At 45.0% G+C, this 27,300-nt stretch overlaps 1 protein-coding gene across 4 annotated transcripts in view; it reads right to left on the reverse strand.

Moving 5' to 3' along the window:
- The window catches only part of LOC121291385 (gap junction beta-4 protein-like), a 41,740-nt gene extending 16,333 nt beyond the window's left edge, over positions 1 to 25,407 (reverse strand). For 3 of the 4 annotated variants that reach the window (XM_041212473.1, XM_041212476.1, XM_041212474.1), the window contains exons 1-3: positions 24,918 to 25,407; positions 16,320 to 16,391; positions 11,868 to 11,939 (exon numbers count right to left, since the gene is read on the reverse strand). The gene's annotated coding sequence lies outside the window, so the exon portion shown is untranslated. The remainder of the gene's footprint in view (positions 1 to 11,867; positions 11,940 to 16,319; positions 16,392 to 24,917) is intronic. The other variant, XM_041212477.1, reaches the window with a different exon arrangement.
- Positions 25,408 to 27,300: the final 1,893 nt, after the last annotated feature.

A 27,300-nucleotide genomic window follows, 5' to 3' on the forward strand; every position in this document is an offset into this window, starting at 1 on the left:
GCTTCTATCTGAAGCCCATCGAAAGCTCAGGTTTCGGTATGAGATACTTTCTGACCACGGCTTTGTCAGTCAATTACACACAACTTGGTCGTTCATATAAGATAAATGCAAAATACTACAGATGCTGGAAATCTGAAACAAAAACAGAAAATGCTGGAAAAACTCAGCAAAAACCCACCCTGCTAGCTCAGAAGAAGGGTCATACGGACTCGAAACGTCAACTCCATTTCTCTCTCCACAAACGCTGTCAGACCTACTGAGTTTTTCCAGTATTTTCTGTTTTGGTTGTTCATATTATGCAACCAGCTCTGCTTCTTTGAACCTGGTCCTATGCAATATCCGGACAGCAACATCCAAAAGAATTGAATCTCAAGCACCACAAGCAACAATCCTATGTACAAATGAGAATATCCTGAACTAACAATGATGTATTCCAATGGCACATGATTCCTGGTTTCATTTCCAAGTTTAAAATGGCAAATACTACCAGTAAATTGACACCAACCAATTCACCTGCAATAATGTGCTACTTCTAGTCACACAAGAGGGCTTTGTTAACAGAAAAATTACACTTTGCATTGAGTGATAAATATTTTTCTAGTTTAAATTGAAACGAGCCACACTTACGAATGCCCAGCATGGAACACATGTTAGGAGTACTGCAAATCTGAAATATAAACAGAAAATGCTGGAAATACTTAGCAGGCCAGGCAGCATCTGTGGAGAGAGAAACGAAGTCAATGCTTCAGGTCCACAATCTTCACTCGTCCTGACAAAGGATCACTGACCTCTGTTTCTCTCTGCACAGATACCACCAGATGTGCTGAACAATTCCCAAGCAAAAATAGCCCCTTTTGCCAGCCCTCTAAAAAGCAGTCAGATTTCTTGTGAGTCCCTCATTCCTCTCCAACAAGAAACCCAGCAGCAACTGCCTGAGCTCTGGTTTGCCATAATGTTAAACATGAATTTCAAAAAAAGTTAAGTTACAAAGCAAACATAAACAAACAATGTCAAAGCAATAAATTAATCATTTTAGTAATGAATAACTAATAAAAATGATCATTAAAAAGTGCCAAGCAGCAGAGCAAATAAAAGCGTCTTGCCTTTTCATTTAACAAGCAGAGCTAGAGACAGATGGACAAGGTCCTGGTCACCAGGGAAGGGGGAGGGGACCAGGCTAAGGAGTTGGGTTTAACTAATATCGACTTTACATTCGCCACTGGTGGTGCACACTCTGAGCTGGCCTCAACAAAACTCATATGAAAGCGAGGGCTGAAAGCAGGGTGTTTGTCAGCCTGGGTTTTGCTCCTCACTCAGCCTGGGGTGTGGATAGGTTATTGGGAGGGTGACGAAGATGGAGGAGGGGGTGTGTGTGTGTGTGTATGTGTGGTGTTGTTTGTGGGTGCATGCGTGTGTGCGTCCGGCTCATTCCCAATCAAGGTTCTCTGTCTCACACACACAGTCACTCACTCTCTCACACGCATTCATTCACACACACTCTCTCACATACTCATTCACACGTACTCACTTGTCTTCTCACATACACTCAGTCAATCTCTCACACACACACACACACACACACACACACACACACACACATTCACTCTCACACACACACTTAGGGCAGGATTTTCAGCTTGGCATGTAGGTGCATGCACCCGATATGCACAAGCATGAAATAACGTGTTATGACATTGGGCGAGCATCCCGATGTCATCGCGCACTCACACAATATTTTGGTTGGCAGATGAGCACTCAAGAGTTGGCACTGTGCTTGCCGACAATTAAGAGGGTTACTAAGCCCATTAATCAATTAATTCATTTGAATTTTTCACTGCCTGTCCAATCTTATGGTTGGCAGGCAGGCGAATAGGCCAGGCGGCCTTTGCATTTTTTGCAAAGCCTCATCCATGGGCGGGATGAGATTTCCAACAATGAATAAAAAAACAATAAAACATTTTTGAAGTCATTTTTCATATGTCCCTGTTCATGTGACAGAGTCATATGTGGGGTCATGTTTCTATTATTTTTCAAATCTTTATTTTTCATTTTAAAATTCTTCTATTTGCTGAGGCAGCTCCGTGCCTTCAGTGAGCATTCCTCCGTGCATGCACCAACTTCAGCGCTTGCATCCCTCCCGCCTCCACCCCAGCAGCGCTGAGATTCTCAGCGCGCACACTAGCTTACCATTAATTGGCCAACCAGCGTGAAACCGTGGTCGGGGCCCGATCGCTGGCAGCGAACCCTTTCGCGGCTGCTCCCAGGCTCGCCCACCCAACAAGGGGAAAATCCTCCCCTTAATCTCGCTCACATGCTCATTCACTCTCTCACACACAAACACTTATTCACAATTTCATACACACAATCAATCTCGCATACACACACTCATTCACAATCTCACACACACACATTCACTCACACACACTCATTCACTCTCACACACACAGTAACGCACACTCATTCACTCACACATACACTCACACACACTCATTCAATCTCTCACACACATACACTCATTCACTTTCTCACACACACACACACACACACACACACTTAGGGCAGGATTTTCAGCTCGATTTGCAGACACACATATGACACGTATGGGTGTGCAAAAGCATGCGATGATGCGTCGGGACTAAATGCTGGTCCCTACCCCAATCCTGTTAACATTATTGTTAAATTACAGGCACTAAAGATACCCATTCAAATCCGGTAGGGTCCTGTTTTAAATTCTCACTCGTCCCCTCCTTGAAATGTTATGTCTTGAAGGATATTTTGCTCTACAGATAAAAATAATTGACCCACCTTTAGCAAATCATTTGTTACTAATCATGATTAAACAAATCAAATCCATACAGTGAAAGGAAACTAATCTTGGGAGTTGTGTAACTAAAATCTGCAAACTGCTCCGCACAAACATAATGGGGTTGATTTTAACTCCCAGAACAAGGCCTAGCAATTGACCTAAACAAAAACAGAATTAACTGGAAAAACTCAGCAGGTCTGGCAGCATCGGCGGAGAAGAAAAGAGTTGACGTTTCGAGTCCTCATGACCCTTCAACAGAACTGCATTACCACATCAGAACTAGAACACACAGATTAGGTTTTCAGCTGGCTTTTTAACCCTTTTTCTTATGTATTCCTGGTAGGGAAAAAACAAGCATGTCTTTCACCCAGAATCTTCTTTCTTTCAACTCAGACCACTTCTATTCTTGTGATATCACTCAACAGGAGATGTTTTCTGTTGAGGTGTGATAATCAGTCGACATTGTTTCCAAAACCATGAGAATAATGTCTTGAGAATAGAATGCTATGCCACAAGGAATGGTTGAGGTCAAGACCATTCAGTCCTTTAAGGGAAACTGAGTCAGAGAATCACAGAACACAGAGAGAGCCATTTGATCCATCATGCCTGTACAGACTCTTTAAAAGAGTTATCCAATTAGTTCCACTCCCCTACTTTTTACCCATTATCTTCCAAATTTCTCCTTCTTCAAGTTTATATCCAAAAAATAATAAATTTTTTGAAAACTACTATTGAATTTGCTTCCCCTACCCTTAACAGAATAAAGATTTGAAACAGAAGGAAATACAGGATATTGGGAAAGACTAGGGTAGTGATATTAATCTTGCATTATTCTAGTGAAGAACCAACACAGGCTGAATGTCTTTCTTCTGTGCTGTGAAATTCTTTGACACTACAATTCCATTTTCAGTACCATGCCTCCTCATGTCTCTATTGCTGGATTATAAAATTAATTCTGACAAATTTATTTGCAAGTACAAAATAATGCTTTTTATGTTTGATGTGAAGGTCCCCTTATTTCTCTTGTAGCATTTTTATGTAGCTTTACGCTACATCATTTTGTAGTTTTCATTAAATTAACTATTATCTACAATAAAAATTATACTAATCTTTGTTCTATAACCTTTTACTGGAACTTATGGAAGGTCATCAACCTGAAACATTAATTCGCTTTCTCTCTCCACAGATGTTGCCTAACCTGAGTATTTTCGGAATTTTCTGTTTTTATTTTAAATTTCCAACGTCTATGCAGTTTTGGTTTTCTGCTAAACTCTGCAATTTAAATGATTGTGTTGAAAAATTAGGTGTTAGATTATAACAGCTACATATTTTATTTATATGTCGCTTCATCGGGGCATTGTCAATCAGAAGTCGACACTGAGCTCCATAAGAGGATATTTGGATGAGTGACCAAAAGCTTGGTCAATGAGATACATTTTAAGGAGCATCTTAAAGGGAAGAGAGTTAGAAGGTTGAAGAGCTTTAGCAAAGGAATTCCAGAGCTTTGAGCCTTGGCAGCTGAATATAATTCAAATAGCAGTCCTCCTAGTTTGGTTTGCATTATGCTCCTTTCACTGTAAGTATGTTGTATCTGGGTGTGTTTAATTGCCTTAAAGTTATCAATTCTGTCTCACAAAAGAGTTGGTTGCTGATGATTGACTGCAGAGAAGAAATAACAAAAGCCAATCTTTTGAAAGCAATGCTTGTAACCATGTAAACTTAAAGATGGGGAGTTGGGTGGGACAACTATGCAAACACCAAACTGTGAACGCATCTTCATGTCTGTACTTGTCCAGCATACTGCACTTATATAAATTTTTTGTTTCATTCATATTGCCTTTGAAAATATGAGATAAGGGGTCAAGGAATAGAAAAAGAAATTTAGTTAAATGTGAAGGTCTCTTTTATGACAGAGGACAAATCTGGCATTTCATAGAAACCACCCATTATAAATTGTGAAATCTTGACCACGTTCTGAATAGTTACAGTGACAAAATACAAGGCATCATTCCTTATCCATCTTATAAACTTTTTTAAATCTCCTTTTTGGCATGCATTACTAGTTTTTTGTGGAGTGAATACTGAATGAGGCTAATGAAGGAAGTTTGCTTGCACTGTTGATCTTCCAACCAGGATAGAGGTCCATGAATTAGTGGTCAATCTGACAATTGTTTCCTAGTTTGAATCCTGCTGTTAACTTTCTCCTAATGGTGTTACCAAAATCACTGAAACAACTGAGTTTGTCTGACTAATATTTCCACAGATGAGTCATGTGGGGCTCACAGCTTCCGTTTTGGTTTACTTTTTGGACTGTGTTTAGGAGTTTGACTGTTCATTTAATTCAGCTATGGATCATGTACAAATCTCAGTAAAGAGCACATAAGTGGGTAATCACTTCGCACTTAAACACTACCTGAAAACTAAAGGTGCATTTATGCTCCAAGTTTCAGTGTGAAGAAATTTTGTAACTGGCTGTGTGATTCCAAAGTCAGAGACTCTGGAGCGAAGTAGAGTCTGACCCTCTAGAAGTGGTAGCCTTACAACACTCTGATTGCACACTGCATGTATTGTAAATAGTGCATTGCCAAACCTGGTTTTAAATGAACAGGGCCTGGTAAACCCACTGGGCACTTTGTAAACTCAATCAGTTTAGATTTAGAGTGAAAACTCTTTTCCCTCCCCACTTTCTAAACATTTACATTTTCACTTTGGAGAGACCTGTACAGCTATATCCAGAATAATGCTTGACTCCCGTCCAGAGTTTCTCAAATATCAGCCAAGCAGGATCAAGAGAATATAAATGCAACTCTGCCAGCTGGAACCTGAAATGCAGCTATTGGTCTCAGTTAGTAGCTACAGTGAAAATGCATGTCCTCTCCTAAAATCTTGATAAACATGAACTGTCTCACTGCAAAAACAAACTAAACAATTTTTAATTCTCATGCACACCTCATTTTTAATTCACAAATATATATTTCGCCAATCATTCCTTAAAGGCAAAAATAGACTACATTTGTATAGCGATAAAAACAAAAAAACTGCGGATGCTGGAAATCCAAAACAAAAACAGAATTACCTGGAAAAACTCAGCAGGTCTGGCAGCATCGGCGGAGAAGAAAAGAGTTGACGTTTCGAGTCCTCATGACCCTTCGACAGAACTTGAGTTCGAGTCCAAGAAAGAGTTGAAATATAAGCTGGTTTAAGGTGTGTGGGAGGGGGCGGAGAGAGAGAGAGAGAGAAGTGGAGGGGGGGGTGTGGTTGTAGGGACAAACAAGCAGTGAAAGAAGCAGATCATCAAAAGATGTCAACAACAAAAGAACAAAAGAACACATAGGTGTTAAAGTTGGTGATATTATCTAAACGAATGTGCTAATTAAGAATGGATGGTAGGGCATTCAAGGTATAGCTCTAGTGGGGGTGGGGAGAGCATAAAAGATTTTAAGATATTTAAAAATAATGGAAATAGGTGGGAAAAGAAAAATCTATATAATTTATTGGAAAAAAAAGGAAGGGGGAAACAGAAAGGGGGTGGGGATGGAGGAGGGAGCTCACGACCTAAAGTTGTTGAATTCAATATTCAGTCCGGAAGGCTGTAAAGTGCCTAGTCGGAAGATGAGATGTTGTTCCTCCAGTTTGCGTTGGGCTTCACTGGAATAATGCAGCAAGCCAAGGACAGACATGTGGGCAAGAGAGCAGGGTGGAGTATTAAAATGGCAAGCGACAGGGAAGTTTGGGTCATTCTTGCGGATGGACCGCAGGTGTTCTGCAAAGCGGTCGCCCAGTTTACGTTTGGTCTCTCCAATGTAGAGGAGACCACATTGGGAGCAACGAATGCAGTAGACTAAGTTGGGGGAAATGCAAGTGAAATGCTGCTTCACTTGAAAGGAGTGTTTGGGCCCTTGGACGGTGAGGAGAGAGGAAGTGATGGGGCAGGTGTTGCATCTTTTGCGTGGGCACGGGGTGATGCCATAGGAGGGGGTTGAGGAGTAGGGGGTGATGGAGGAGTGGACCAGGGTGTCCCGGAGGGAGCGATCCCTAAGGAATGCCGATAGCGGGGGTGAAGGGAAGATGTGTTTGGTGGTGGCATCATGCTGGAGTTGGCGGAAATGGCGGAGGATGATCCTTTGAATGCGGAGGCTGGTGGGGTGATAAGTGAGGACAAGGGGGAAAAATTTATTAATTTTGCTTCCAATCTCCACCCCTCTATCATTTTCACGTGGTCCATCTCTGACACTTCCCTTCCCTTCCTTGACCTCTCTGTCTCAATCTCTGGTGATAGACTGTCCACCAATATCCATTACAAACCCACCGACTCCCACAGCTACCTCGACTACAGCTCCTCACATCCCGCTTCCTGTAAGGACTCCATCCTATTCTCTCAGTTCCTTCGCCTCCGTCGCATCTGTTCCGATGATGCCACCTTCAAAAACAGTTCCTCTGACATGTCCTCCTTCTTCCTTAACCGAGGTTTTCCACCCACAGTCGTTGACAGGGCCCTCAACCGTGTCCGGCCCATCTCCCACCCATCCGCCCTCACGCCTTCTCTTCCCTCCCAGAAACATGATAGGGTCCCCCTTGTCCTCACTTATCACCCCACCAGCCTCCGCATTCAAAGGATCATCCTCCGCCATTTCCGCCAACTCCAGCATGATGCCACCACCAAACACATCTTCCCTTCACCCCCGCTATCGGCATTCCTTAGGGATCGCTCCCTCCGGGACACCCTGGTCCACTCCTCCATCACCCCCAACTCCTCAACCCCCTCCTATGGCACCACCCCATGCCCACGCAAAAGATGCAACACCTGCCCCTTCACTTCCTCTCTCCTCACCGTCCAAGGGCCCAAACACTCCTTGCAAGTGAAGCAGCATTTCACTTGCATTTCCCCCAACTTAGTCTACTGCATTCGTTGCTCCCAATGTGGTCTCCTCTACATTGGAGAGACCAAACGTAAACTGGGCGACCGCTTTGCAGAACACCTGCGGTCTGTCCGCAAGAATGACCCAAACTTCCCTGTCGCTTGCCATTTTAACACTCCACCCTGCTCTCTTGCCCAAATGTCTGTCCTTGGCTTGCTGCATTGTTCCAGTGAAGCCCAACGCAAACTGGAGGAACAACATCTCATCTTCCGACTAGGCACTTTACAGCCTTCCGGACTGAATATTGAATTCAACAACTTTAGGTCGTGAGCTCCCTCCTCAATCCCCACCCCCTTTCTGTTTCCCCCTTCCTTTTTTTTCCAATAAATTATATAGATTTTTCTTTTCCCACCTATTTCCAATATTTTTAAATATTTTAAAATCTTCTATGCTCTCCCCACCCCCACTAGAGCTATACCTTGAATGCCCTACCATCCATTCTTAATTAGCACATTCGTTTAGATAATATCACCAACTTTAACACCTATGTGTTCTTTTGTTCTATTGTTGTTGACATCTTTTGATGATCTGCTTCTATCACTGCTTGTTTGTTCCTACAACCACACCCCCCACTCCACTTCTCTTCTCTCTCTTCGCCCCCCCCCACCCCCCCCACACACCTTAAACCAGCTTATATTTCAACTCTTTCTTGGACTCGAACTCAGGTTCTGTCGAAGGGTCATGAGGACTTGAAACGTCAACTCTTTTCTTCTCCGCCGATGCTGCCAGACCTGCTGAGTTTTTCCAGGTAATTTTGTTTTTATTTTACATTTATATAGCACCTTTCCTGACTTCAGGATGTCTACAATTAAGCTCTTTGAAGTGTAGTCACTGTGGTGATGTAGGAAACACAGCAGCCTAATGGTGTACAGCAAAGTCCCACAAGCTGCAATGTGATAAGGACCAGATAATCTGTTTTCGTGATGATGGTTGAGGGATAGATATTGGCTAGGATGCCAGAAGAACTTCCTGCTCTTCTTTGATATAGTGTTTCTGAACCTTTTATAGCTACCTGAGAGAACCAGACAGGATTCCGGTTTAACTTCTCACAGCACCTTGGACAATGCACACTTCCTCAGTACTCCACTGGAGTGCTAACCCAGATTACGTGCTCAGGTCTCTGAAGTGGTCGACATGCAACCTTTTGACTCAGAGGCTCGAACATTGCCAAAAGACTTCGCAGCTCTTTAAATTGCCCTGCCTAATGCAGATATGATTAGACCTGTCACTAATAATACAGTCTATGATATGAACTTCCATTTTGCCAAATTATAATTATAACAATAGAAAAAAATCTTTGCTCTCAATTGTCCTCTTCCCCACAATGTATGCATCAGCCAGGCTGCCTCCAGACTAAAGTTCAGCAGCTTACATGTGCCAGGTTTATAGTAGTGCAGTTCCATATGATAAAATATGTTTCAGCCAATCTACGGGTGCTGAATCCTCACACAATTAATCTAATATTTTCTCCAAGCCCATCAAGAAATTTATCTCAGGAAATTTGAAACACTGATGAGTTTAAACTACGTTAATTGTATGTCTTCTGTTTTAAAAAAAAACATCTATAATGCAACTTTCATACTCTTAGAATATTCCAAAACGCATCACACCCAATGAAGTATAGCCACTGATTCAAATGTACTCAAATGTTGCTTTGTACCCATTTCTACTCGATCATTTTTCTTATCATTAAATCACTGAACCTCATTGTGTATCTTCATTTGCTCTAAAAACTAATGCTCCTGTCATCTCTTCACCGCCTCTCACCACCAATCATCCATTCAGTATCCTGCATTTTGGCAATCATCTATACAGTTTTGAACCAGAGAGTCAGGGGCCTTGTTATCCAACTGATAAACCACACAACAGTTAGGTTATTCATTGAGTGAGTTATGCATAAGCAGTTCATGAATGATCAGGTGCACCAGTGGTGATGTACGAAAGGGCCCACAATAACTAAAATATCCTTTAGACGTTAAGTATCAGCAATGTCCATTTTCTGTCTTTCTTTGCAAACTTTGCATTCTTTCACTAAAAGAAATTGAAACAAATGTGTAGCACAGACTGCCTGAGCTCCAGGTAAAAACATTTCATTTAGAAATTAGCTACTCACCATTGAAAGCAACAGGCAGGTTGCTATGGGTTATATACAACATCACGGCTGACAGTCGTAAATAACAGTTGAAGAGGTGGATGAAGAGGCTTTTTATGGATAGAGATGGTCATAACTAAAGTCTGTTTCATGTTAATCTGGAAGGTATACTTTGAGGGCATTGACTTCAGAAGAAAGCCCTCTTGGTGTTTTTAGGTTCAGCAACAGAGCAACTTATCTAAGTTCAGAAGGCAACAGGTACAATTTGAAAGAACCCATTTGCAGCTCATAACCTGTAGAGCTTCCAGGAAGAGCTTTTCTTTCTCTGTTCCTGAACCTGCTTAGAAATCCTGGTGCAAAGCAGACATTTGGGTCACTCAGTCATTATATATTTATTCTATTGATTTTGTGATGCAGCCATGATTGACTTTCTGGCAGTTTTTCCAATCTGAATTAATATTTTAATATTACACTGGCATTGGGAGGCTGGTTTACAATGGCTTAGATAGATCTCAGCTCTATAGAGTCAAAGGGCTGGACACCCAGATGAATTCCGGGTCTCGAACTCACACCAGAGCTGTGTCATACTCGTGACGTGATTTTTAATTGTAAGTGGCCTAATTGGCCACGAGGCAGGCTTGGCACCCAATTAGAGGATGAGAGTGCCTCCAGGCGGCTGGAACTGCATGCATCATGACTACAGCCATGTTGCTGCTGCCTTGACAAATAGAACAGCACTATGGGTGCACCTGCACTAGATGGAGTACAGCAGCTCAAGAAGACAGCTCACCACCACCTTCTCAGGGACACTTAGGGGAGGGCAATAAAAGCTGACCCTGCCAGTGATGCTCACATCCCTTGAAATGAATTAAGAAAAAAGAAAGCTTCTGAGGTACAAGATTTTTTGTTTAGAGCAATGGTTCTTAAGCTGGGGTACTGGGATCCAGAGAGACTTTCCGTGGTTCGCAAAATATTGTGAAATTGCTTGTCGAGTAGGGCCGGACAATGTGGGCAACTGTCCGGAGCACTGTTGTCAAGGAGGTGCCATCATCAAGAGTAAGTGAATCTGCAGTGACCAGAAGCAGGCTCGGTCCAAGCTGGGAGTCAGAAATGGAGTCATATGTCGAGCACAAAGAGGGTTGGCTGTCTCACCTAAGAAGTAAGCGCATAAGGATAGACTCTGCAGCAAGAAGCAGGCACGCCCATCTCACTGATAATGTAAGTAAATACCTGTTTTTTTAAAAGCATTATTAAAATACTCATTACACATAGCACTTTTGTATTATGAGTATTATATCGTACCATTACTTAGAAAGAGGGGTGGGGGCGAGGTCCATGATAACTATCCCTTTGAAAATGAGTCCTTCAACCAAAGAAGTTTGAGAACCACTGCTTCAGAAAAATGTCACATTGCACAAAATGCCATTATTTTAATGAAACATTTTAGAACTTCCATCAAACATTGCGGTAATGTTACTTGGTGTCAATGGTGGCTTTCTGGACTCAATGAGCTCTGAACTCAAGCCCCAGACCAGGGATTTAGCTTCAGAGACATTTCAATGCATTACAGAGGCACCTTCTCATTAAGCTGAAGCCTGATCTGCTCTCTCAGCTGGATGTAAAAGATCCCATGGCAGTTCTCAAGGAAGAGCAATAATATTGCCCTGATAAACATTAATCCATCAACCAACATCACTCTAGGCAGGTTATCTGGCCATTTATTTCATTTTTCTTTTGTATGTGGGACATTGTGAAAAAATTGGCTTCAACTTCTGCTGACATTACAATAGTGACTACACTTCAAAAATATTTCACACGGTTGTGAAGCACTTTGGCCATCCTGAGGATGTGAAAGGCGCTATATAAATGCAAGTTCTTCCTTTCACTTGGTCAATGGTGGACTATTCCAGTCTATACATACTTGTGCAATCCTATCAGCTACGGAGAGAAAATATTGAACGCGACAAATTCTATCGATTCCACCAACAGTTCGGAACAGATTTGCAATCCTGGATTTTGAATCATGAGTGTTTAGAAACAGGCAACGTACTGTTCTTAACTCTGCTTCTTGGTGGGGTTGTTGCAGCAGCTTTAGGTTATTGACGTCCAGCTGTTCCGGCACCTGGAAATGTGAATAACAGAGGTGTGACTCGTTAATAATGAATTGCTGGCAGCAGTGTCAGGCAGAGTCTCGAGTAGACTGGGTACATTTTATTTTGCACTCTGTTGGTGAGTCTTGCCTGCAGAAAGCAGTAATCTGGGCTTCTGTTGTCCATCATTATTCAATCATTACATGGTCAGAGACCGTAAGCAGTGTGCACCTGTTATAACTGATATTTGCAATTGGAGGGGAGGCTTCCCACCTGGAATGAGGTGTTAGACCATTGTGCATTAATTAGATTTACTACTTAACATGTTCCTATAAAAAAAAGTATGGCTATCCTGTAGAGTCCTATGGGCCAAAGATCTGTTATGAAGGTGTGCTTTTTTTAAAAAAAACATAATTTTTCTTTTTTCTGGCTGAAGTTAAAAAAATAAACAAACCCCCTTAAGACAACGAAGGCCTGCCAGATGGCTACAATATACAAGCTTGCACTCCACCAAGTGGGATGAAACAGAATAGACACTCAACGCCCTGGGGAGCTTGAAAGACCCCCATCTCCTGTAGGCTTTTTTGTTACTCACTCATGGGATGTGGGTGTCACTGGCTAGGCCAGCATTTATTACCCATCCCCAATTTCCCTTGAGAAGGTGGCGGTGAGCTGCCTTCTTGAACTGCTGCAGTCCATGTGGTGTAGGTACACCCACAGTGCTGTTAGGGAGGGAGTTCCAGGATTTTGACCCAGCGACAGTGAAGGAACGGAGATATATTTATAAGTTGGGATGGTGAATGGCTTGGAGTGGAATTCCCAGGTGGTGGTGTTCCCACGTATTTGCTACCCTTGTCCTACTAGATGGTACCGGTCATGGAAGGTACTGTCTCAGGAGCCTTGGTGAAATCATACAGTTCATCTTGTCAGTGGTACAGACTGATGCCACTGTGTATCAGTGGTGGAAGGAGTGAATGTTTGTGGATGTGGTGCCAATCAAGCGGACTGCTTGTGGATGGTGTCAAGCTTCTTCAGTGTTATAAGAGCTGCACTCATCCAGGCAAGTGGACAGTGTTCAATCCCACTCCTGACTTGTGCCTTGTAGATGGCGGACAGGCTTTGGGGAGTCAGAAGGTGTGCTGCTTGCTGCAGAATTCCTAGCCTCTGACCTGCTCTTGTAGTATTTTTATGGTTAATCCAGTCAATGGTAACTGCTAGGTTGTTGATAGTGGGGGATTCTGTGATGATAATGCCATCAAATGTCAAGGGGCATTGGTTAGATTCACTCTCTTTGGAGATGGTCATTGCCTGGCACTTGTGAGTCGCAAATGTTACTTGCCATTTGTCAGGCCAAGCCTGGAAATTGTCCAGGTCTTGTTACATTTGGACGTGAACTGCTTCAGTATCTGAGGAGTCAACACTGGTGCTGAACATTGTGCAATCATCAGCTTAGATCCCCACTTCTGACCTTATGATGGAAGATAGGTCATTGATGAAGCTGATGACTCCCTTCTCTCTCCCCTTGTCCAGTCCCTTCCCACCTACATCCGTGATTCCTCTGACACCTTACGTCACATCAACAATTTCCAGTTCCCTGGCCCCAACCGCTTCCTCTTCACCATGGACGTCCAATCCCTCTACACCTCCATCCCCCACCAGGATGGTCTGAGGGCCCTTAGCTTCTTCCTCGAACAGAGATCCGAACAATCCCCATCCACCACTACTATCCTCCGTCTGGCTGAACTTGTTCTCACACTGAACAATTTCTCCTTCAACTCCTCTCATTTCCTCCAAATAAAAGGTGTGGCTATGGGTACCCGCATGGGCCCCAGCTATACCTGTCTCTTTATGGGGTATGTGGAACATTCCTTGTTTCAGTCCTACTCCGGCCCCCTTCCACAACTCTTTCTCCGGTACATCGATGATTACTTCGGTGCCGCTTCATGCTCTCGTCAGGACTTGGAAAAATTTATTAATTTTGCTTCCAATCTCCACTCCTCCATCATTTTCACGTGGTCCATCTCTGACACTTCCCTTCCCTTCCTTGACCTCTCTGTCTCAATCTCTGGTGATAGACTGTCCACCAATATCCATTACAAACCCACCGACTCCCACAGCTACCTCGACTACAGCTCCTCACACCCCGCTTCCTGTAAGGATTCCATCCCATTCTCTCAGTTCCTTCGCCTCCGTCGCATCTGTTCCGATGATGCTACCTTCAAAAACAGTTCCTCTGACATGTCCTCCTTCTTCCTTAACCGAGGTTTTCCACCCACGGTCGTTGACAGGGCCCTCAACCGTGTCCGCCCCATCTCCCACCCATCCGCCCTCACGCCTTCTCCTCCCTCCCAGAAACATGATAGCGTCCCCCTTGTCCTCACTTATCACCCCACCAGCCTCCGCATTCAAAGGATCATCCTCCGCCATTTCCGCCAACTCCAGCATGATGCCACCACCAAACACATCTTCCCTTCACCCCCGCTATCGGCATTCCTTAGGGATCGCTCCCTCCGGGACACCCTGGTCCACTCCTCCATCACCCCCTACTCCTCAACCCCCTCCTATGGCATCACCCCATGCCCACGAAAAAGATGCGACACCTGCCCCTTCACTTCCTCTCTCCTCACCGTCCAAGGGCCCAAACACTCCTTTCAAGTGAAGCAGCATTTCACTTGCATTCCCCCCAACTTAGTCTACTGCATTTGTTGCTCCCAGTGTGGTCTCCTCTACATTGGAGAGACCAAACGTAAACTGGGCGACCGCTTTGCAGAACACCTGCGGTCTGTCCGCAAGAATGACCCAAATCTCCCTGTCGCTTGCCATTTTAACACTCCACCCTGCTCTCTTGCCCACATGTCTGTCCTTGGCTTGCTGCATTGTTCCAGTGAAGCCCAGCGCAAACTGGAGGAACAACACCTCATCTTCCGACTAGGCACTTTACAGCCTTCCGGACTGAATATTGAATTCAACAACTTTAGGTCGTGAGCTCCCTCCCCCATCCCCACCCCCTTTCTGTTTCCCCCTTCCTTTTGTTTTTTTTTCCAATAAATTATATAGATTTTTCTTTTCCCACCTATTTCCATTATTTTTAAATATTTTAAAATCTTTTATGCTCTCCCCACCCCCACTAGAGCTATACCTTGAGTGCCCTACCATCCATTCTTAATTAGCACATTCGTTTAGATAATATCACCAATTTTAACACCTATGTGTTCTTTTGTTCTATTGTTTGTGACATCTTTTGATGATCTGCTTCTATCACTGCTTGTTTGTCCCTACAACCACACCAACCCCCTCCACTTCTCTCTCTCTGTCTCTCTCCGTGCCCCCCCCCCCACCCCCCACACACCTTAAACCAGCTTATATTTCAACTCTTTCTTGGACTCGAACTCAAGTTCTGTCGAAGGTTCATGAGGACTCGAAACGTCAACTCTTTTCTTCTTCGCCGATGCTGCCAGACCTGCTGAGTTTTTCCAGGTAATTCTGTTTTTGTTTTGGATTTCCAGCATCCGCAGTTTTTTGGTTTTTATTACAGCTGAAGATTGTTGGTCCTAGGACACTACCCTGAGGAACTCCTGCAGTAATGTCCTGGAACTGAGATGATTGGCTTCCAACAACCACAACCACCTTCCTTTGTACTATGTGTGACTCTTTTCAGTTTTCATCCTGATTCCCATTGACTCCAGTTTTGCTAGGATTCCTTGATGCCGCACTCAGTCAAATGCTGCTTTAATGTCAAGGACAGTCACTCTCACCTCACCTCTGGAGTTCAGCTCTTTTGTCCATGTTTGAGCCAAGGCTGTAATGAGGTCAGGAGCTGAGTGACCTTTTTAGAACCCAAACTGAGCATCAGTGAGCAGGTTATTGCTAAGCAAGAGCCACTTGATAGCACTGTTAATGACCCCTTCCATCACTTTACTGATAATCTTTTAAATCTTTTAAATATCACTTTACTGATGGTGCAGAGTAGACTGATGGATGGTAATTGGCTGGGGTGGATTTGTCCTGCTTTTTGTATACAGGTCATGCCTGGGCAATTTTCCACATTGCCAGGTATATGCCAGTGTTGTAGTTGTGTTGGGATAGCTTGGCTAGGGGCAAGGCATGTTCTGGAACACATGTCTTCAGTACTATTGCTAGAATATTGTCAGGGCCTGTAGCCTTTGCAATATCCAGTACCTTCAGCCATTCTTGATATCATGTGGAGTGAATTGAATTTCACTCTGTAGTTCAAGGCTGAAGACTGGCATCTATGAAACTGGGAACCTATGGAGGAGGCCAAAATAGATAATTGACTCGGCACTTCCAGCTGAAGATTGTTTGCAAATGCCTGAGCCTTATATTTTGCATTGATGTACACTATCCTGAAGCTTTTCAAAAGTTTCTGAGATGAGACATCAAAAAGCTATTACCTGTTCTAAAAGCAATGACTGCAGCAGACATGGATGAATAGAAGTTCCCTGGAACATACATTCAGTAGGACACTGCCAAAAAGGAGAGAGATCAAAGATCAGAATGCTGTACTGAAAACTGGCTGCAAAAGACTGTTTGTTCTCTCTCTCTCTTTCTCTCAAAGGTATTGCGCCCGGATTTTCAAAGAGAAGAGAAATGTCCTGCAAGCCGAGATCTTTTGGGAATAAAACATGGAAATCTGCTCTATACAACTACATCCAAGAAGACAACTAAACAAAATGGCGGGAATGTGGAATCACCATATTGAGAGTAGCCAAAAAACAGCTAACTATATATTCCTCTGTTTCTTCACGTAAAAAAGACTCTTTAAGTGTGGTGGCCTAGACAAATAGGGAACCCACTTAGTACTAAAAGGGTTAATGGAGAAATTGAACTAAAAGCCTAGGCCTAAGAGAAAAATACTGCAACCTTGAAGAACAATACCATCTTGTCTGACCACTGTTGTTTCTCAGGCCGAATGTAATCAAAGTTGTGATAACCAAGTGTGTAGGCACCGCAGCTGTTGTGGTGGGAATAGAAATTAACTAAAACATGGATTGGTCAGTAAACGTATGAAAATAAGCAGATTGAGATGTGCAAATTTTACTGACTGGTTGTAAAATGCTTTAAGCAAGTGTTTGTGTATTCTGCTTTGAGATGGTACAATAGCTCTTGTTGTATTGTTCTCCCTTGTGCACAAGTAATAAATGGGGTTTCTATTTATTAATGATGCCTTGGTGTGATTAATCTCTGATATAAGCTACCCTCTTATTCTGCCATCTAGACTAGTGTGCTTGTGGGGCCAAGGGAATGTGTGTGACATATGAATTGTGGTTGCGATTTATCTAGCTTTTTTTAAATTCGGGGAAAAGTTTCAATAAACTTATGTTGTTCTTTGTTTAAGCTAAAAAAAACTGTCTCACTAATTCTTTACAAACTTAAAGCATAAATAGTGGGACTGCTGCGGTATTGGCAAAGTACACCCTCTCTAAATTCATTAAAAAAAAACCCTGTTATGGTCAGAGCTGGGGTGGTAGAATAGGGGTGTCATTTTATCCCTCCTCACAGGGCCCCACTGGATGAATGAATTGAGGTGGATGGGGCCAGAAAATACAATGCCAGCTTGCATGCCTGTTTCCTGATGCTGTTCATCGGCCTGGTGAAGGGGGTAGGAGGGATAGTAATCCCGCCCATTCCCCAATTAAGTACAATTAAAGTGCTTGAAGAGCTATTAAGTGCTCATTAATGGGGGGAGTTGAGACTTTTATGGCGTGTGTACAGGCTACACAAGCTGTTAAATGAGCTGGGTACAGAGTAGGGAGCCATCATAGTCACCCAGGGAATTACCTTAGAGCCATAAAAGTCTCAATGACACAGAGGGGCACTCGGACATTGGTAGACAAGTACCCTAGGTCCTGCACAGGTGGCAGGCAGAGTGGGCTGTCAGCACTCAGGAAATGCAGGGCATCGGGTCCCTACTGACAATCATAGAGTAGTTACAGTGCAGAAGGAGGCCATTCGGCTGATCGTGTCCACCTAGTTTCTCCGAATAAGCAATTCACTCAGTGCCGTTCTTCTGCCTTCTCCCAGTACCCCTGCACATTCTTCCTTTTCAAATCACTGTCGTTTCTCTTTGAATGCCTGATTGAACCTGTCCCCACCACACTCTCGCTCTCTCAGGCAGTACATTCCAGACCCTAACCACTTGGTGCATGAAGTTTTTTCTCATATCGCTTTTACTTCTTTTGCCAATTACTTTAATTCTGCATCCTCTTGTTCTAGATCCTTTCATGAGTGGGAACAATTTCTCTCTCTATACTCTGTCCAGACCCCCATGATTTTGAATACCTTCGTCAAATCTCCTCTCAGCCTCCTCTTATCCTAGGAAAACAATCCCAACTTCTCCAGTCTATCTTTATAACTATAGTTCCTCAGCCCTGGAACCATTCCTGTGAATCTTGTCTGCATGTTCTCAAATACCTTCACATCCTTCCTAAAGAGTGTTGCCCAGAACTGAATGCAATACTCCAGCTGAGGCCGAACCAGTGTCAGGTTACAAAGATACGGGCATACATAGCTCAACATAACCTCCTTGATTTTATACTCTATGTCCTTTTCAATGAAGCCTAGAATGGTGTATGTTTTATTAACTCTATTTTCTCCTGCATGGGAGGAAAAAGAGAGAAAGATAAGGCATTGCTGTATTCTATGGCCAATCTCACCTTCCTCTAGCCACTTGAGTTGCATGTTTCAGTGGTGACATTTCGTCAGCAGCACTATGGCTCCGGAGCCATTCTGAGAGCTCAGTAATTGTCCTGGGCACACACTGCCCCTATGTTCTGGAGTAACATGTGCCCTGAGGGTCCTCAAGTGGCCTGTTTGTCGGAGGATGCAAGCTCAGAGGCCTGAGGGCTGCAGGTTGCGTTCACCTCGCCAAAGTTTTGATAGGTAGATGTACAGCACTGAATCCAGGAGCTTCTGCTGAGACAGCTGCTGCTGACAGTGGCTGCTATCCCAGCCCATGGTTGTTTGGTGTCTATGGATGGCCTCCTCCTGCCACCCTCTGGGAGGAAGACTTCCCTCCTCTCCCCCCTGGCTTCTATCATTGCCTTGAGGTTGTTATCTGAGAATCTAGGGGCTGCCCTGCCCTGGGTGCCAGTCTTTCCAATGACATTTGTGATACTATAGTCCAGGCCAAGGCTCAACGTCAATCTTCTACTTGCTCCCTCAACACTCACACAACAGCCCCTTTAATGGTTGCTATGGGGAGTTTAAATTGAGCCCGCACTTCACCTGGTCCGCCTCTGCTCCAACCCTGCAGCCTCTAATTGGCTGTTGAATATGACTCGAATCCAATTAAGAGGTTGCCCTTGTGAAATTTTGCTTCCCTTGGGGATGGGTTGAAGACCTAGGAACAGTGTTGATGTCTGTTTGCTGCCCCCAGTATGAAGCTTCAGCCCTACGAGTCTGTCATTTACATGTTCGAGTAATCCAATAATCTGAGAGTGGGACATCTATTCTATATCCTTGGAACTGACTACTCAATCTCCTTTCTTCTTTTTCATAATTTCACAAATTTAAGAGAGGATTGGAACAGACATTTTCTATAAAATCTCCTCTCCACTGAGAATGCCATAAAACACAGGAAAATGGCCCACAAGATGGTACCCACTGTTATATTGGGTCTAGTTTCAACTTATTTTAGGTTTGGGACTAGGCCTTGCAATTTTCCATGCCAGGTCGCTTTGGGAAACATGATGCATCAGTCAACCATCACCAAACATCACAAAGACCACAGAGAATTTATGTGGCATTCAATGCTTTCAGACAAAATTATATATTAACTCAACCAAAGCTATTAAAATGAATGATAAAACATCACAAAAGCAAAATGTTCTAATTTACAATTTCTGGTGTTACAGCCTAGCTTTAATTTGCATATAGAGACATAATATAGAAATATATATATATGTTTAATTTGGTGTAGAACAGAAACACATTGGATATGCTCCCATTTTTCTTTACCATAGTTTAATGACTGATTTCGTAAACCTCTCATGATCTTGACATATACTTTCCCTTTTAACCTTTCAAATGCCCAGTTAAGGAAAACGTATAAAGTAAAATGCATTTTTAAAAACAAATTTGTTGTATAAAGAAAATATGTTCTGAGACCAGTGGCTGAAGTACAGTAAAAGTATAAAGGCTGTCATTATATACTTCAGCCTTGGGCTCTTATGTTCTATGCAATATTTACGGCCCAAGTGATTTATTCTACTGTAGTGACTGTAGGTATAACCTTTCCTACTGACTTTAGAAGTCATGTGATTGTACTGACGAATGAACCCTAAGCACGGGTATTCCGAGGGACGGAGCTTTCAAGTCATGCACCTGGTTCAAGCAGATCCACGCGTAAAATGATGCGTGGTGACGTCGGGCGAGCATCCTGATGTCAACGCGCGCCATTGCAATATTTTGCTGGGCGGGTGTGCGATGATGTCCGATTTGCGCCCACCATTAATTAACGGACCACTTAAGGCCCTTGAGGCACCAAGCGACGCTGATTTTTTGGCACCTGTACAATCTTCGGGTTGGTGCACTGGCACAACGGGCAGACAGGTAGGACAGATTTGTATTAACGTGATCCACGGGTGGGATAAGAGGGTTCACTGGGGTTGCGAGTGTGCTCTCTTAAATATTGATGTTTCAAAGTTATTGAAACTTGCCTGTGTGATCTGCAATACTTCAAAACACATACCAGCTGCTTTTTATGGACTCTTAACTTTCAGGTCAGCACTCTGCAATCTTTTCTGGGCCTGCAGGTTTTAGGAAGCCTTCTCTTAGCCTGGGAATGGGAGCTGAATTGTCCACTGGAGGCAGCTTCTCTGAGGAGGAGGGGAGGGCTAGAAAGGGGAGGAGACCAGGAGTATACATTTAGCCTCTAGGAGAGCCACCTTTGGGAGGACAGGCGCAGGCACAAGGGGCACAGGGGCAAGAGGTAGTCCAAGGTGGAAGAGGCCGCAGAAGATGCCACTATCATGCTGTCAGGGTAAACAGGCAGAGAAGCAGCTACCTCAATATCTCTGAGGTGCAGTGTTGAAGGAGGCTCCGTCTCTCAAGGGAGACAGTCAACTATATCTGTCAGATCATAGGGCCTGAGATCACCGCTAACTGTGTGGGTGAACACACCATGCCAGTGGCTTTAAAGATCACAGCTGCCCTCAACTTCTATGCCTCTGGCTCCTTCCAGGGGCTGGTGGGTAATCTTTGCAGTATCTCGCAATCAGCTGTCCACACTGGTGTCAAGCAGGTTACAGACACTCTGTTCAGGCGTGCAATGATCTTCATTCACTACCGTTGGGCCCAGCAAGTCAGGCACAGCGAGCCAGAGGCTTCGCGGCCATTGCTGGCTTCCCCCGTGTCCAGGGTGCAATAGACTGTACACATGTGGCCATCAAGGCACCAGCAGGTGAGCCTGGTGCCTTCGTCAACAGGAAGAGCTTCCATTCCATGAACGTGCAGATAGTGTGTGATCACAGGATGCAGATTCTACAAGTCTGTGCAAGGTACCCAGGCAGCTCCCACGATGCCTACATCCTCAGACACTCCCAGGTGCCGGGGCTCTTCAGTGCTCCAGCCTGGCTGGATGGATGGCTGCTGAGTGACAAGGGCTATCCCCTCAGAAGGTGGCTCATGACGCCTCTCCGCCATCCAAGAACAGAAGCTGAGCAGTGGTACAATAGGAGCCACGGCTCCACAAGGGCTGTGGTAGAGAGAACCATCGGTCTTCTCAAGATGCGCTACCGAAGCCTGGACTGCTTAGAGGGTGCACTCCAGCATCCTACAGATCATGTCTCGGTGATAGTGGTTGCATGCTGCACTCTCCACAATCTTATGCTGGAAAGGGGGGATGCAGTGGACAATGAAGACGTCGACGCAGTGGCTGCGGCTGCACACGATGAGTCCAGCAGTGAGTCCAAGGATGAGTATGCACGGGGAAATGCTGAGGGGGTAGCCGCTGACCTGGGCATACCCCAAGGAGGCAGGGACACCTGGGAGGCTTTAATCCAATGAACCTTCAGCGAGCACACTATAGATGGACCAGGGCAAGCCTGGGCTGCAGGCTCCATACTCGATATCTAAGTGCAAAATCTGCCAGGTTAGGAACAGTCACTAAGGGCCTTGTTAATAAAACTGAATGTCCCACAAAGCGTTCATTACAGATTTGGAAACCATACACATGCAGAAGAAAAGAGGCACCCTCAGCCATGGTGACATGTCTGAATTTAACATGTCAAGCAAATCAACTTATTAAAAAAAAAGACAATAGTGTTACAAATCAAAACAAATCATAAACATCTCATCTCGGGCCAACACAAAAGCACCAGTGAAAAACCTGTGGTGTGCCTAAGGTGCTTTATGTTTTCGTTTCCCGGTGCTACATCTTGGTGCTGTCCCCTTGCTGGGAATGGCATCTGAGCCAGCCTGCTGAATGCTGTCCTGTTGGCCTCGATGACCTTGGCAGTCGTCCTCTGGCCTGTGGAGCCTGTGCTGGCCCTGTCTGGGAGGGAGCTGCTAGTTCCACAGCTGGCATCTCCCCAGTCATTGCAGCCTCACCAGATGCTATGGTCACTGGGAGAGGGGCAGACGAGCTGCCGCCCTCATCCGGAGTGCTCTGAGAGGTGCCCGCAGAGACGCCAGGCAGTTGCTGCGCTGACGTGAGGTCACTTCACACCTCCCTGCTCACTGTGAATGGATGGGCACCGAGCTGGGAAAGTTGATGCCCAAACCATCTCCCACATTGGCACTGACCAGCTGAGGTCACTGCCTATGTGAGAGCTTGCTGGTCAGAGCGCATCTCCAGGAAGCCCTGACAGGTCTCCTGGAGTAGCCTTTCCATGAGAGTCGCCACTCTCTCCATGGAGGACGCATGGCACTTGGACATGAGGCTCATTGCTTCGATGATCATCCATCTAGACCCCTTCACCACGGAGACCAAGCCAAGCATAGCCTCATGTATCTTGCCCACCCGCACACTTGGCTGCATTTCCTGCACCTGCTGCGTCAAGGACGACTCCAGAGGCACATCATCAGACACCGACTGAGCATGTGCCTGGTCCCCTGCAGTCCTCTGTCTGCTGGCGCCATAGGCACTCTCTGTCTCTGCCAGCTCCTCCAGCAACTGTGAAGTGTCCTCACCACTGTGTCCTGGGACACTAGCCAATGTTCGAATTCCCACCAAGGTGCTAGTATCTGCGCTGGTGCCTGCCTGGCAGAAATGGTGTGACGCTGGTGAAACTTCAGGCCCCTCAGGTGTGAGAGGGGGCCTCTGCTGCTCCTCCTCCCAGCCCTGCTCCGATGATGCTGAAAGGAAGAACAAGGACATTGGATCAGTTAACCTGGAGACAATGTCAAAGTGCATCCCTGTCCCCCGAATCATTATGCGCTCATCCTTCCATAACCAATGGTCAAGCCATGTTGCAAACTTCAATCACTGAACATTCAGCACTGCTATGGCTGTTGGGAGAACAATGCTGACCTCACTGTTGGGCAAACATACCTGCCCATGGCACCCCAGCCTCACCGACACATGATGCCTCAACAAGTCCTGGGCTCCTGCTCGAATCAGCTAAGAATAGCAATCTGCAGCTGGCCCCTGCCAGTCCACACAAGCTCTGCTGCATTATGAGCATTCTTCTCCTGAAAGTGAGAGACGAACATTGATTTGTGCAAATTGTACCTGGACTCACTTCGCGCACGGCCCACCTCAACCAGAGTGGCACATATCAGGGCTCCAGTGCCTCCTCATCCTACTGCTGCTGAACACTCACACAAAGATGCTAGGCCTGCTCCCCACCTCCCAACCCCAGCCCCTGGGCCACATGCTGTCTACATCACATTAGGCACTACACGGTATATCCTTCCATAGCAAGGAGGAGCAAGCACGTGGAGCACAGCAGCTGGTTCATTGCCACACAACCTTGAAGCTCCCCTCCCAGCATGTCATCACCCTGACTTGGACATGTCCTGGAGTTCAACTACAACGCCTAGGTGCAGCTCCTCCAGGTTGCTCCCAAACCTTTCATGTGGGACTTAGTGTAACACATGTGGGGGCAAAACACATCTCTTCATCACCCTGTCAGGCTGACCTCAGCATGGGCAGTATTTGCTGGCCCACTCAGCAAAGGATAAATGCTGCTAATGATTCATGCAGTCACTACACTCAGACTTGGGGGCCAGGGGGGCAGCAGGGGGGTAAGCCGACCTGCTGGGTTACATGACCAATGCCAACATGGTACTCACCCTGCCAGAGCGCAACAAGTCATTGAAGTGACACTGGATCCAGGTGTGCCACACCACATTGCGGGAGCTCACCACCTCCGCCACCTCCTCCACCTCCTCCACCTCCTCCCAGGCACTTTTCGTCATGTGGGGGGGGCCTTCTCCTCTCATCCTGGGGAACCAGCACCTCCCGCCGTGCTGCCACCTCCTCGAGGAGGGTAGCAAGGCAGTCATCAGAAAAACGAGTGGCACACTGGCCCCCCTGCTCTACCCTCCAGTCTGGCCTATTCCGCTGGCCTACTCTCCAGATTGGTCTGCTCACCAGAAGCCCTCTGGTGAGCCCTTCCACTTCCCATTGTGAGCAGCTTTGTAAAGGCTGTCAGGCTTCATCTAAACAGGCCGCCGGGTCACCAATGGACCCGATGGACAGTGCACTCCTGCCGCTGCCCGTCCACTCCCACTATCCTTGGGAGTCACACATTCTGCTGGGTGGGCCTTAATTGGCCCGCCAGCGTAAAATGGCAGCATGGACCTGATCACAGGCGGCAATCAGGTCTGCGCCCACTCACGCCCACTCCCACTCTGCCCCCACCAACCACCCCCCCAACCCCACCAAACAGAAAATTCAGCCAAAATATCTGTTTCAAGCAAGAAACCTGTCTAGTACATCAAGTTAATTACATTTGGTGACGAGGGTAAAATAGCTCTGATGCTGCACCTCACCTTTTGAATGTGAGTACATCAGTTCTTAAGGAAAGAAGGAAGAGTATACTCACCAGTCATGTCACTCTTCAACAGAATCGACCCTTATGACCCGTCCATGTAAAACTGGAGCCAGTCCTTAGAGTGCCTAAATTTTTACTTTGAAGCAAATGAAATAAATGTAGAGGAGAAGCAGAAAGCATATCCGTGGTTGCAAGAAATATAACATCATCTGCAGTCTGACGGCCCCGAATGCGCCCAATTCTAAATTTTTTAACCTCATGGAGATGCATTTTCAGGTGAAGCCATCAGTAGTAATGCAGAGATTTAAGTTTAACTCCAGGGTAAGGGCCCTGGGAGAGTCCATCGCAATTTAATAGCGAAGTTGAAGCAGATGACTGAGCACTGCGACTTCGGAGATACACTTAATGACCTGTTGTGGGACTGGTTAGTTTGTGGTATTCACGACAACGCCATTCAGCACCAATTACTTGAAGAAGTTAACATCGACTTAGAGCGCACCATGGAAATAGTGCTAGCCATAGAAAGTGCTGCAAGGGACTCGCAGGCTTTGCAGCGTGTGCAATGTAGCACAGTTCTCCAGTTGGGGCGGGAACCTACTGCCGGGCGTGGCGCAAAAGCCAGAGAGACAGCTGTGAAGCAGGAGATAGTCTCAACTGCTCGAAAAACTAAAAGGTCTAGTGGAAGCATTTCAGCAACGATTCAGAAGTTAATCTGTTTCAGATGTGGGGATAACCATCTACCGGAAACTTGCAGATTCAAGGAGGCAGAATGCCATTACTGTCACAAAAAAGGACACATAATAAAACAATGGAGGGTGAAATCGAGACTGCCCATGAGACAGCAGACCAAGATGATTGAAGTGAATAGTATAACAGAATCAGAAGCTGCTGATATTGATATCTATTCCCGATACAATGTCAAAGCAGTAAAAACTGAACCAATAACTGTCACCCTTCAAGTGAATAGGAAACCTCTAGTCATTGAGATAGGCAAGGGAGCTACAACCACACTGGTGAGAGAACACACATTTAAATACCTAAGTGAAGGTACCCAGCCACTGAATCTGGAGCAAACCACGGCTCAACTGAAGACATACACTGGAGAGTCAATACAAGTAAAAGGCATCACCACAGTACCTGTGTCCTATAGACAATAACAGCCCAGCTTCTAGTGATCATAGTGACAGGTGAAGGATCTAGTCTTCTGGGCCATGAATGGTTTCAAAAAAATGAGCTGCACTGGTCAGAAATATTTCAAGTGAGAACAGGAGGAATTCCTAAACAGTTAAGGAAATACAACAGTGTATTTTGTGACAAATTGGGAAAGTAAAAGGCTTACAAGCAAAAATATATGTAGATTCAGAGGCGACACCCTGGGTTCCTTAAGGGCAAACCTGTGCCTTATGCCCTAAAGGAAAAGGTGGATGCAGAATTGTGCCACATGGAGAAGCTGGGCATCATCCAACTAGTCCAATTTTTGGAATGGGCAGTGCCCATAGTCCCTGTGATGAAACCAGATCAAACTATTTGCATCTGTGGAGACTACAAATTGACTATGAACAAGGCAGCCAAACTAGATAAATATCTTATCACGAGGATAGAGGACTTGTACGCAAAGCTAGCGGGAGGAAAATCCTACACCAAACATGAGCCATGCATACCAGCTGCTAGAGCTGGACAGCACATCTAGAAGGTATGTAACCATCAACATGCAAAAGGGCATGAACCAAAATACACACCTACCTTTTGGAGTATCAGCTGTCTGTGCAATCTTCCAAAGGACTATGGAAAGCTTATTGCAAGGACTTCCCTGGGTAGTAGTGTACCTGGATGATGTCCTGATCACAGAGTCAATAGAAGCCAAATATTTGGTCAACCTAGAAGAGGCTTTAAGAAGATTTTGGGAAGGGGTGTACAATTGAAGAAAGAGAAATGTACATTCCAAGCGCCAGAAGTCACTTACTTGGGTCACCAAGTGGATGTCAAGGGGTTGCATCCAGTAGTGGAGAAAGTTAGGGCAATCAAAGAAGTGCCCTGTCCTACCAGTGTCATTGAATTCAAGACTTTTTCGACATGATTTTAATTATTATAGTGACTTCTTGCCAAACTCGTCAACAGTGCTAGCACCTTTACCCTTATTATTGAAAAAGAACCATCATTGGTCATGGAATTCACAACAAGAAGAAGCCTTCAGAAAAGCTAAGAAGCTATTACATTCATCATGTCTACTAATGCATTATGACCCATCAAAAGAATTAATATTAACTTGTGATGCATCTCCTTACAGTGTTGGAGCTGTATTATCACACAGGATGGAGGATGGTTCTGAAAGGCCGATTGGCTATGTCTCCAGAAACCTCTCTGCAGCCAAGAAGAGTTATTTACAACTTGAAAAGGAAGGTTTATCAATAATATTTGGAGTGAACAAATTCCA

The sequence above is a fragment of the Carcharodon carcharias genome, chromosome 19, assembly GCF_017639515.1.
Source record: "Carcharodon carcharias isolate sCarCar2 chromosome 19, sCarCar2.pri, whole genome shotgun sequence".
Taxonomy (NCBI): Eukaryota; Metazoa; Chordata; class Chondrichthyes; order Lamniformes; family Lamnidae; genus Carcharodon; species Carcharodon carcharias.